Below are 14,580 nucleotides of genomic sequence, written 5' to 3'. Positions count from 1 at the left end.
TCACTGAAAAACTTCTCTGTTTCACTTTCAAAAGATAGAAACACGTACTTTAAACACAATGATAAAGCACAAACATATAAGCAAACACAAAGGAAATCACGAGATCTCCGCGTTCTTAACTGACACTTAGAGTTTCTCTTAACTCTGATTCTCATACTCGGTCACTGGACTTAGAGTCCTTCTCATCTCAGTTTTCATAAGTTAGGGTCCTTCCCCTAATCTTATCCTTCTTAGGATTTCACTTAGAGTTATCATCTTAACTTGTCTTTCTTAAGAATTCAACTTAAAGGTCTTTCCTCAACTTGTCCTTCCTAGGACTTGCACTTAGAGTTTCTATACTCAATCTTAAGGGTCAAACTTCCTAAGTTTCCCGCGGTTCGTACCGCTCTGATACAAATCTGTAACACCCCACTTTTGTAACTCTTAATTATCTCTCTAAACAGTCATTAATATAAACTAAGCAACAGAAAATTAGATGAAAGTAGTGAGGGTGTCACCGCCACAACCACCACTCTTGGTAATTGCACAGGCTAAAGGGGTAAAACTATAACATACGATTAAGTCTGGGTACTAAAATAAATACTGAAAAGTAAGGGGGAAATACGTCACCCCCAAAACAGTCTACAAACATCATCATAAAGTATAGGGCCATAAGTCTAAATCCATAAAGACATCATAAGTAAAACTAGAGTTTAGACAACTCAGACTAAGAGACTAATCTAACTCGATCTCTTCTCACTGCTAGGCCCACCTGAAAGGGGTTTTGCAATCAACACATAAACAAACAGGAAAAACACCCGTTAGCACGAAGCTAAGTATAACCACACTCAACCCTGTAAAGCATTTTAGCATGTACTTGGAAAACATTTAATATCATTATATCAACAAACTAATCTCAAATCATCTTTAGATTATCGTATTCTTTCTAGATGCTTGCACCCTATAATAACAGCTGACATGCTTATATATGTATAAGACTGATCACGTAGATTCATCAGCATATAGGCTTCTCAGATAGCTTATCAAGCAATTCATGCTTACAAATAGGATCATGCTAAAAGACCATATAAATCAGGTGTTCACTTGCTTCCACACTTTTATCACATAACTTATTAAGTAGAACTTCTACTACATCACAATAGTCATGCTCGAGGAAATATATCAAGTTAAACTTCTCAAATAACAATCTTTTACAAAGCTCTATTCGTATACAAACATGTATAGCATTATGATTCTTCTTATGCAATCATGTGCAACCATATATTCTTACTCGTATGCAATCTCGTGCAACAATATAATCATACTCTTATGCAATCTAGTGAAAAAATATACTCATACTCATATGCAATCTTGTGCAACAATATAATCATATTCTTATGCAATCTAGTGCAACAATATACTCTTTCTCATATGCAATCTCGTACAACAATATAATCATATTCTTATGCAATCTAGTGCAACAATATACTCTTTCTCATATGCAATCTCGTGCAACAATATAATCATATTCTTATGCAATCTAGAGCAACAATATACTCTTACTCATATGCAATCTCGTGCAACAATACACTCTTACTCATATGCAATCTAGTGTATCAAAATAACCATGTTCTTATGCAATCTAGTACAATAATATAATCATACACTCATTTGTATATATTAAAGTACTTTCTGTGGAGGTTCCTGTGTTACTTTCTCGAGTCTCTCTTGACTCTCTTTCTTTCTATCGAGTCTATATTGACTCTCTTTCCTGAGTCTCGGTTGACTCTCTTTCGCGAGTCTCTGTTGACTCTCTTTCTTTCTATCGAGTCTATATTGAATCTCTTTCTTGAGTCTCTGTTTACTCTCTTTCTCGGGTCTCTGTTGACTCTCTTTCTCTCTCTTACACTCGTAGATGACTTAGGGTTTCACAGAAGTGTGACTTACCCCATCGGGAACGGCATAATTCCGACCCAATATCTCCTACCGTCTACGGAACCAATCTCATGGTTCAAACTCTGTGGAATCAGGTATCGAACTATTAGTGTGCACACCCCCTAATTAGGATTCCAAGCCCGGTGGGAAGTTTCCAACCTCGTAACATGGGAATACGCCGTGTTACATATACTGGGACCGCAATGTCCATAATAATCTTCCGAGATGAACATAGTCCAAACGGTATCCTCCAAAACCTCATCGATATAGATAATACATAATTATATCTCTCATGCATCAATCTCATGCACGCAACAATTCTATTATTTCTTAATGCATCAAAGAATGATATACCACATGTTTATGGTTTTTGAAAGTATTTTTGGACTCACGTAGGTCCCTTATGCATTTTCGAAATATGCATCATGTGAAATGTCAAAATGCTCTATAACATGCTTCTAAATCATGTATACACTAACATGAAGTATTCAAAAATATATCAACATGCTCGGTTTGCAAAATAGCAGTTTCTATACATTTCACTCAACATCTATGCTTCTATTCTCATTGATCAAATAATACAATTTAATCATGCTTTCGTAATAAATCTACTTCTTAAAGGATCATGCTTCTTTACTCAATAAAATCGTTATTTGATCACAAAATCAACAATTTCTCAAACACAGAGAGTTTAGTCAAATATGCACTGTGTAACATTTCTTCACAAAATCCTTCTTAACATACTTGTTTTTAATCCAAATTCAATGAAATCAACGCCAAAACGTGCGTCAAGACGATCCCGAAGAGCCGAGCCATAAGGGCCCGTAACACTCGGTCCGAAACGACACGCAGTTGAGCCACAAGGGCCCGTCCACTGCACAAAATCTCATCAGTACCAAACTCAAGGACCTGGGGCGGGACTCTTCATGGTCCGCCCCTAGAGCCCTGTTAAGAAGCCGAGACTAGGCGACGGCCCTCTTCTAGGGCCGTGCCCTAGTCCTGTGGTGGCACGGCTCTAGCAGGCGGGCCTTTCGATGGGTCGCGGCTAGGGCCGCCACTCTGGTCTGGTGCACACTGTGTTGTGCACCAGATAGCATTTCTCGTACAAAAACTTCTTCAAACATGTCCAAAACAATCTCAACAACTCATAAACACATACCAAAGCATTTCTAAGCATAAACACATCAAAAGGTCATAGTTTCTACTCATTTCTACTCAAAACTAGGTTTCACAAAGCCAAATCTAAAGAGGAACCCATGGGGTTATACCTCTTGTAGTGTAGTCTTCTTACTTGGATCTCTTCTTCCTCTTGGCCTAGCTTGAACCTCCTTCACCACCTACATTTCCCGACACACCTTCTATCCTTAGCCTATAACCTTAAAGACCAAAGAAAACTACAAGAGAAAAGATGCTATAGGATTGAGGATGAACAAGCTTACTAGGTTGATGTTTCTCTCCTTTGATGTTGGCAGCCAAAGTTGGGAGGAAGAGGCAAAGATTGAAATCAGGAAAATGAGATGGAATAAGGGGTTTATATAGGGTTCAAAACCCTAGGATGATTCACAATAACTGGTTGAGGGTAAAGGGGTAATTTCCCTAAGCTAACAGATGACTTTATAAGGAATTTTTGGATGTCTTGTGGTCCACCATGTATCATGAACCATAGACTAGAAATGATATTTCTTTATTACTTTGGGGTGGAAAGTGAATTTTCCCAAAAGCTATATGGATGAACACTTGTTCAAAATTCCCTTTTGAATTCTCCCGGTCTCAGTCGGATAAAATTCTCGATTTAAATCTTGGTACGCAAAGTACCTGAAAACTTTGGAATTTTCGAACGAAATTCATTTGTTCGGTGTCGAATTAATTTTAAAAATGGAACAAAATTATTTTATTCATACACCGATTGATCGCAAAAAATTTTAATATGATGAAAAAGCTACTTTGAAATTTCTTAATACTGAATATATAAAAATAATATTTTGGGTTGTTATAATATCGTATTTATCAAGGAGGAGTGGATACCAAGTGTAGAGTCTTTAAGCTCTCAACTTAACCACCAAGAGGCATCATAAGCCAATCATGAAAAAAAAAATTAGAATTCCAATGTGAGTTCTACCGGCTCACTCCGGTTTCCATAACTGAGATAAATTTCAAATTTGTGAGTTCTTCCGGCTCACTCGGGTATAATAAAAAAATATTTTTGTGAGTTCTCCCAACTCACCCCGATAGAATGACCAAATTCCAGTCAGTTGGTTGTGAGTTTTCCGGCTCACACCAGCACCAAATATCACCATCCTCCAAGACTAAGATATGTATATATATATAAACTTTCATGTCAAAATATTTCTTTTCCAAACTTTAGTTGATAATAAACTAATAATATGAACGTGGAATAATTTGATTTCACCACATATATAAATGGCAATCGTTATGCTGTGCATCCGTATGCACCATGCATGGTGCATACGGATGCCAAAACGACCTCGTTTTATTAAAAAACGCGCGTCTCCCCTTTAAAAAAAAAATTCAGGTTCGATTCCCAGCAACAACATTATATTGTTCATTCATTCTGGAATTTTAGTTCATAGATTATGGAATTATAGTTCATTGATTATGGAATTATAGTTCATCGATTATGGAATTGTAGTTCATCGATTATGAAATTTTAGTTTATAGATTTTGGAATTTTAGTTCATTCATTCTGGAATTTTTAGTTCATAGATTAGATTATGGAATTATAGTTCATCGATTATGGAATTATAGTTCATCGATTATGGAATTATAGTCCATCGATTATGGAATTTTAGTTCATATGTTGTTGCTGGGAATCGAACCTGATTTTTTTTTTTAAGGGGAGACGCGCGTTTTATTAAAACGACGTCGTTTTGGCATCCGTATGCACCATGCATGGTGCATACGGATGCACAACATAATTTGCCTATAAATGGTGTAGCTTGTCAAAGAGTTAATACCATCTGAGGTCCTCCGAGTATAGTGATTTTTCCACGTTTAGTCCTAAACTTTCAAATTGACCATCTGTGGTCCTTCGACTTTCAAATTTAACCATCCGTGGTCCAAGTTAACCACCCATGGTCCTTCAACTATTAAATTTTAACCAACCATGGTCCTTTTAAGAGGACCACAACTGGTTAAATTTCAAAACTTGAAGGACCATATGTGGTTAACTTGGACCACAAATGGTTAAATTTGAAAGTCGAAGCACCATAAATGGTCAATTTGAAAGTTTAGGACTAAACGTGGCAAAACCACTATACTCGGAGGACCTCGGATGGTATTAACTCCTTGTCAAAATTACACTTTTTTCAAATTGATCACATTTGATCATTATTTTTAATATATAAATTTCAAAAATTCCAAGCCAAGTATTTACACAACACACGGGTTCGACACATCGAAACCCATTCTCGATACTTCGAGAATCACCACTCACAACGTTACCATTTATCGATAAATGTACTTGTGTCACCATAATATTATAATCACATAATATCACACATAATTTGTGAAATCATATAACTTTGATTTATATAACATCATATCATAACCACATTCACACATTATTAAAACATATATATACTTTGAGGTAAATATAAAATTTTAGTGAACATGAAATCTTACCAAAATGATGATCCTAGCAACTCTATAAACTGCACAACCTCCATCTCTTATCCTTCTTTCTCTCCTCTTTCTTCTTTCTTTTCGTCCCTTTTCTTTCTTTTTCTTCGATTCATCCCCTACGGCCCCCTTCTTATATAACCTTTATTTCTTGTAATAATAAATAATGAATAATGATATTACCTAATCTGCTAATCAATTAACAAACAATATACTGCTACTCCAATCATTATAATAACGGCTAATCACCTTTTTTTTTTATCCAATCATTTCTCTGCTGAAATCAAAACAAAATAACCATTTTGCAACTTGCAACCTAAAACCCCAAGATTAACATACAAGTCTCAAACCACCACACCAATTCATATCTTGAGTTATCTCTTATCCAATTAAATATATATTTATACATATACGAAAAAGAATATAAGGCTTTCTTTTAGGCATAATAGATAAATATATCAATTTAATTTTTATAGGAATAATTTTCAAAAATTCTATTTTCAAAAATTCTTTTGCAACATACAAAAATATTTTAAGGGTGAACTAAATAATATTTTCTCAAAATTATATTTTTGTTTAAAATTACCGGGTATCACAATATTGATATACTACTTTGAGATTATATCCTTGTTGAATCTTTCTTTGGAACCCGGCCCGTTGGTATTGATCTATTACTTTGGGATTACATCCTTCTTATATCCTTCTTTAGAATCCGTTGGCATTGAAGTATTATTTTGAGATTACATCTTTGTTGTACCTTATCTTGGTAATCTGTTGATATTGAACTATTGCTTGAGATTATTCATTGTTGAATATCATTCTATTTTACTGTCCATGCTTCTTGAGATTCCTTTGTCGAATTGAATCCCTTGTTCCCTTTTGAGGTGGGATCCCTCATTTTCCTTATAGAACTGAGTACCCTTTTCTTGACGAATCCTTTCTATCTTTTCAACCTCGTTCTTGTTTTTCTCTTGAAATGATTCTATGCAAGGTAACAACCATATTTTCTAAGTTGTCATATTGATAACCCGGGCGTTTTTCTTGACCTATGTTGTTCTTAGTATAAATTTAAACCCTTCTTCCAAAAAGGCTGAACCCCAACCCTAAGGGCCCCCCACACCCCGACCCGACAGAGCATAAATTTAAACCCTTCATTCTTCTTGTGAAATTAAATACCTCTCTGTTAAGAAGTTATTTTCATTTCTTTCAAATCTCTTTAGTGTGATCGTCATCGTGACCTTGATAACCTTGACCTTGTTCTTGATCAACAGTACTCTTGAGTTCAAATTTCAAGACTTCTTATTTTTCTCACTCCGTGAAGTCAAACTCTTTTAAAAATCAAGTGTACATTCTTAAATGTTTTCCTTGAACTCACTCCTACTTTGGTTCAACTCTTCTTCCCTACCCCGGTTGAAGCTTCGGGGACTAAGCCTGTTTTTAAGGTGTGTATAATGTAACAACCCAAAAATTATTCTTTCCAAATAAGCCTATTTTATAAATAACTAGTCAAAATCTCTTCCAAAAGTCAACACAAAAGTCAATCTGAGAGGAACCTGTGAACCTAATAGTCAAGTTTTCTTTCAAAACTTGATTTCAAAATAAGCCAATCGTATTTCTACATCTCTTATATTGTATTATAGTTTGAATTTAACCTAACTTTTGACCTGAAATTATAACCCAAAGTTCAAAACCCAAATTCCCAATTTTACCCCCCTTTGGCGTGAAATGATCAGATTTGAATAACCTAGGGTTTTGTGCCCAAGGTACATAATGTTACTATTCCAAGAGATGTTGCCGGAGAAGAAGATGATGTATCAGCTTCAGGAGCTTGAGAAATAGCTATTGGATGATAATGATGAGGAGGAAGGCAATATAGTATCTACCATAACCAACAAGTGCGAGGTGGTGTAACCAAATAATCCTATGAAAAGATTATTTTTAGAAAAAATACAACCACAAGCAACAAAAGGTTTAGGGTTAATACGAGTCAAGCAAAACACTCTTTTTTTTTTTAAATATTATTTGCTACCTCACAAAGGTGCTAGCAGCGTTGTAACTTACGTTTCCCAAGATAAAACATACTACAACTCAATGTTTAAGCAATCAAACAAGTGAGCCTAACCAATTAGAACACGGGATGAACATAGAAATAAAGGGAGAAAGATGAGCATATTTTTTGGGGAGTAAAAACGTAGGCAAAAATTGTATTTTTTTTTTTTAAAATCTGCTACACGACCATGGAATATATAGAAGATATTGTATTCAATAACATTAAACCTGGAATTTATACTGATATTTAAATCGGTCTGTGTAACCTTCATAACAGACAACCATTAGTCTAGAAATTAATTCAATATTTTAAAATTGAAATTAATTTGTAACTAATTATGTAACATCATAGTTAATTCCCAGAATGATACTCCGAAGAATGGTTCGAATGGTTCAAAATGTGAGTAGTTCGAAAGGTAACTATTTCGAATTATACCCGAAAGCTTATGACGGGACCTTTAGTTTTGATCCCCACAGATGGCGCCAATGGGCCAACCTTCTTTACTCTAACAGGCTCAAAGGCTTTATTATAGACAAGGGTACACGGTCCACCATGGACCATATCAATAGTTTATGAGATTCTAGGCCAAATTAATTTCTTTTAACCACTCTTAACGGACATTATTAAAATAATGATGGGGCGACTTAAGAATTAATTAAATAATTAGTTCGGATTTGGAGGGTAAAATTACGGGGTGTTACAATACTCGCCTGGGATCCTGGTCTCCCGAGTGCTTGCACTGCTGGGGCTACGATAGATGCCCTTTCTCATGAATCGATATATATTCTGCCACACTCAAGTCTGACTACCATTTTCGCTCCACAGGCTGAGTACCAGATTTGGGGTATCTATTAGGTACGTTTAAAGAATATTTGGCAAAATATATAGCGTCAATATTCAACCCACCTGAGCTCTAGAAGAGTCATGAGATTATTATACAGAATGTTAACTGTAGTGACAATCTTGATGGTTGTATAATATCATTTTTACATTCTTTTTGAAACAAAGTTTTTATCATATTTATTCATGTAGACTTTGAAGATTGTTATTCAGAGGGAGAGACGGGGAGTACATTTTACTCACTAGATTTTTCCCGTTGAGTTTTTCTAGTATGGTTTTTAACGAGGCATGAGTCTGATATAGTAATAACTAACAATGGGAAAAGTTTCAAATAAATACTTAATAGACAAACTCCAAAATCATAGAGATAATGCCCCGAAGGCTTATAGTTATACTTTTTTTCTCTTAACTAAGTATTTTTCCCATAGGATTTTCTTAAGTTAAGGTTTTTAATGAGGCAACCAAAATAACACATGCATAAATTACCCATATAATCGTGTACTCTTTTCTCAACTAGGTTTTTTCCACAGGGTTTTTCTAGCGAGTTTATAACGAGGCATGATTATGGTAAGATAATGTCCAAGGGGGAGTGTTATAAATAATATTATGTGTGGATATTATGATTTGTAAGGGTTGTAACGGCAATATTATTATTGTCATTATTATTAGTCTATTATACATATGTTGTACCCTTTTGTATTGAAGATGATGATGGAATGAAATGGTTACAACTTTGTCTCAACATTGTTATTCTCTTCTTCTTCCTTTCATTTGTTTGTTTTCATTACAAATACGATTCCGTTATCCGGAAATGGCTACGAGTGATAAGCAATAATCACAACACATTTGTGAATATTCAATTCTGTACACATTTTAACAATTACAATCGATTTGGTTTAAAAAAATAAAAAATAAAAATTAGAATCAAGTTATTATTCCTTTTTGTTTTGCAAACTGAATACGGAACGGTATCACCATTACAATTAATATGAGACTAATAATTTCAACCCATTCTAACCATTTTTATTTAAATAATGAAATATCAAATAAGTTATTCTTTTCATTCAAAATAATGAAATTTTTTTTCAGCATATTCTATCACAATATAAAAAGAATAATGCAATATTATGAAATAGTATAATCTGCATTTGGTAAATTTGGATGGAGTAAAGTAGGGTGTGCACGAGTCACTAAGGGCATATTTTGTATCTATGAATCGCACAAATATAAAACATTGGCAAAATTTTAATTTTTTTGACTTATAATTTTTCTCACTAAAATGATTTTAATTACCAAAATATAATAGATTGGAAAAATTCAATATTATAATTTTCACCAAATTTAAAAATTTCATATTCATTAGTCAAATGTGAAATTCATCAATTTAATTTCAATTTAGTAAAAAAGTTGTGTAAATTACAAATTTGTAACATTATTTATTATTGTACCATGTATAGTAAAATAACAAAATATGGTAATCATTTTCCTAGTTAGGATATTCACGTTGATTTCTTTGGATAGATTTACACATCGGTTACAATATTTTATAAGAAATTACCCTAAATTGCCTCAAAGACAATGCATATAAATGCCTAAGAATCAGACTTCAAAAGAAACAACTCAAAGGTCATATACAAATACAAAGAGAAAGATGGTGTCGAGTAAAACGGTGTCCATGCTTGTCTTCTTTATGGTTATTCTATTAGGTTTGTTTTATCTCTTCTTCCCTTTAGGCTTTATTAATAACAAAGTATTAAAACGATAATTCTAATTTTTATTTCAAAGAAGTAAAAATAAATAAAATTGAGATTATGGTTTCCTAACTCAATATGCAATTATTTTGCAGCTTCACCAGTAGTGAATGTTATGGGACAGTCTATTTCAAATGGTGCAGGAGGTGGTTTTGCCTCCCCAAATAGTTGCGTGACGGATAAAGATTGTGACAAAAGTTGTCATTGTCCTCCCTCTGGCATCGGAAATAAGTGCGATGGAGGGCTTTGTGTTTGTGGTTGTACAATTGGCCGTAACAATGGCCATTAATTCAGATTAATTTCTTAAATGATGACTAATATGATTTTTAAAATCTGCATCAATATTCAATATTGTTCTATTTTATTTTGATACATATATTCAGGCATGTAGAATAATTTCTTATTCGAATTCATATTATTTTCGTATATTGAGTAAACCAATCCTATTTAATTAACGTAATAAAATGAATTAAAGTTATAAATGATGTTAAATCTACAACGTAAGTTAACCATTGTGAAAATAGAAATTAAGCCGTTAGAGACTTTCCTTAGTAGGTAGTGATCCACCTAGCTTCCATGGCATATCAGCAATGTCACATAAAGCATGAACCATAGTCGACGTATTCGAGTTCTTGTATGTTGCGCAATCCACAGATCCCAAAAAGAATGATGTTGACTATCCTCCTGGAATTTGCGTTAGAAACTCTCTCATTATTCTTAGTAGTGCCGAAATCCAAGGGAAAACCGTTGGAAGAGATGTCTAAACAGATTGAGAGAGAAGAAGAAGAGATATAAAGCACACTCAAAGGAATTTGACTTAATGGCCAGATGAGCTGCACTTTTAGAGCAAGAAATGGAGAAGAAAGAGAAGTGAGGAAGAAAAGACAAATTTGCCCACATTTTTTAGCCATTAAAAATTTCTGGCGAGTTCAAGCCGACAATTTGATCTGAGTAATTAAAATTGAGAAAAATTGATTAATTATGGAGTTAAATTGACAGTTTTTAAACTCGTTGACTCCAATTAAAAATATCATTATTGTCTTTGGATAAAAAATGAATTTTATCAAAATTTATGTTTAGTATATTGCAATTAGTATATTATATGTTCATATTTTGTCAGTTCATTATGTTTTTATAATGGTCCCGTTTTAGTATATTGCAAGTCAAAATGAACTGGTAATATACTAAAAATGACCCTTCAATATACTAAATGAATCGGTATTACGAGTCCAGCTTGCTTCATGAACGTTCAGTTGTTATACAATGGACCATGGTCCAATATGATGGTCTAATGATAGAGTTAAAATGATACTTTAGTGTTGCATCATAATTAAAATTGAAATTAATTTGTGTCTAATTATGTAACATCATAATTAATTCCTAGAATGGTACTCCGAAGACTTGTTTGAATGGCTCAAAACGTGAGTAGTTCGAAAGGTAACTATTTCGAATGATACCCGAAAGCTTATGACGGGACCTCTAGTTTTGATCCCCACAGATAGCGCCAATGTTGGTTTTACGACCTTGGGTAGCCGTTCGGCAGGCCAACACTACCGTACAATACTAGGGTTTTAGATTGGACTAAGAGATGGTTAAAGAGAGACAGAATAACAAGATGCTATTAAAGAAGATTTTGACGCTTTACATGGTGACCCCGAGGGAGCATTTATATATGGATATAGATCCTCTATAAGGTAAGTAGGCCAAAGGAAATATTCAAATCAACTTTCGAATCTACCATAATTAATGATGTAAATCCTTAAACTGAAAAAATGAAGCTAGTTGTTGAACAAGGAAAGGAATCTCCGCAGAATCTATCTTTAACCGCCTCTCGGCGCACACTCGATCGGGGACTTATCGACTGCGCTGCGAGATTGCCTGGCTAGGGAGGCTGAGGCACCTAGACACGAACACCCCGACTATCGAGCCTGGTCGCCAATTTGAGCCCTCTAGAGAATTCAGTTAGCTCTACGAGGCTTGTCGCCCGTCTCAGCCAGCCGGGTACCCTGACCAGGAGCATACCTGTAACACCCCTGATTTTCAGGCATATTTTAAAACAATTAAAGCTTACGAAATATGAATAAGTCTATCATTAATACCAAAATAAGCGGAAGCTAATCAAGATAGTTGGAGGTGTTATGCCATATCTAAGCTTGAGAACTTAGATGCACATGCTACAAACTAACTAATCAAGATCCATAATCATTCGAATACAAAATGGCTCACAGGCCGTCCAACTAAAGCTAATACTAACTATGTTTGGGAACCACGGCTCCATCTAGCGCGCTCTCATATCAACTAGTCTGTACCTGAAAAACATATGGTGTAGCAACCGTTAGCGAATAATGCTAAGTAACCCACTCCCACGCGTTGAGTACAATATATGTAGATATAAGAAAATCATTTTGAGACTTGGGAACACATAAATATAGTCTTAAACAACTCTAGCATTAAAATCATATTATCGACTTGTAGGAGGATACACTCATCAACATAACCAGACTCATGACATACCAATAGCATTGACACGATAAGACCACATTAAGATACAAGCATACAAACCATGACCACATGAAAAGACAACGATGAGAGACCACAACAACAGACCATGACCATATGACACATCCATGTTCCAACCTTATACCAAGTTCCAACCTTTACACCGCTCCATCCTTATATCATTTCCAACCTGTACCTCCGAGGCCACCCTGTACACCAGTCCAACCTTATCCCTCCGGAGCGATGCTCCCCGCCTGCTTTTTAGCCTACTTGTCTAACGATCTTAGCACACACAGTGCCATAAACTTGATTGTACTGCAATACAATAATCTAAGCACACGCAGTGCCATAAACCTAATTGCACCGCAGCGCAATAATCTAAGCACACGCAGTGCCATAACCTGATTGTATCGCAACACAATAATCTAAGCACACGCAGTGCCATAACATAGGTACCGCAGCACTGTAACACAAGATAAATGCACCGCAGTGCAATATCATAAGCACATGCAATGCCACCCCATAAGATAATTGTACCGCAGCACAATATCATAACGCCAACTTCAATTCAACATCATGGACTTCAATACAACATTCAAGACTCGACAATGTCATCAACAAGGGACATGCAATCAAGGAAGGGTACGACATATGTACAAACTCATAATGACAAGTGACATCAAGACAACCATAAGACCCACCGGGAACATCATAGGCCAAACTTTGAACCAACGAGATACAGATTTTAGACCACATGCATAATTCGAGACTCACGAATCCTACTATGGTACATAGGACATCATTCTAGACTTGCAAACATCGAAGAAGACACTTCTTGGCACGGAGATCGTCCCAACGGAGGCCGATGGAGCATCGCGCCGGACATGCAAGCGGGTGGACAACCACCCATCGGACTACCCGCCGGCGGAACCACCTGTTCCAGCAGTTGGAGCGGCGGGTGGTCGTCCACCCGCCAGCCGCCCGCTGGAACAGCACACACGAGTGGTCAGGGTTCGTCCCCCCACCGACTACCCGCTGGTACCAAACATATGGCTAATTTCCCCACTTCGGGAATCAAACAATTATGCCCAAATTCAAGTCCAAACACATCAAAACTCACATCAACAATAATAGGGACTTGAATAAATAGAATAACCCAAAGAATAACATTATTGAACCCTAATCACAAGCTCTAAACATGCATAAACACAAGAATATGCATAAAATCACTCAAGATCATCAAGAACATCAAGAAACCCAAGAAATCATAATACAAACCATAAATACAAGCTCTATCAAGGCATAATCACAAGATAACGCATTACATCATTCGAGGATACCAATAAATCATAATATAACAAAGAAAATAGGTTTTGTAAGACATGTGTTACCTTTTAGCTTAATTAAACTTCTCACAACTCCTAAGATCTTCCTTCAAGGTCCTCTTCCAATTGATCCTTCCTAAGCTTGGTGATGGGGAATTCTTTGACTACGTTTTGGGGAGGGATTTTCGAGTGAGAGAATAGGGATGGGTGAAAAGGGTTCTAAATTCTTTCTAATTCCTTTTAAATATGTTTAGGATTCCTAATGAGAATCTGAAAAGTAATGGGCCTACCTTCTTTAATCTAATAGGCTCAAAGGCTTTATTATAGACAAGGGTACACGGTCCACCATGGACCATATCAATAATTTATGAGATTCTAGGCCAAATTAATTTCTTTTAACCACTCTTAATGGAAATTATTAAAATAATGATGGGGCGACTTAAGAATTAATTAAATAATTAGTTTGGGTTTGGAGGGTAAAATTACGGGGTGGTACAATACTCGCCTGGGATCCTGGTCTCCTGAGTGCTTGCGCTGTTGGGGCTACAATAGATGCCCTTTC

This window comes from Ipomoea nil, unplaced genomic scaffold (genome assembly GCF_001879475.1).
Source record: "Ipomoea nil cultivar Tokyo-kokei standard unplaced genomic scaffold, Asagao_1.1 scaffold3030, whole genome shotgun sequence".
NCBI lineage: Eukaryota > Viridiplantae > Streptophyta > Magnoliopsida > Solanales > Convolvulaceae > Ipomoea > Ipomoea nil.
The sequence above is the reverse complement of the archived record's forward strand: the minus strand, read 5'-3'. Positions refer to the sequence as shown.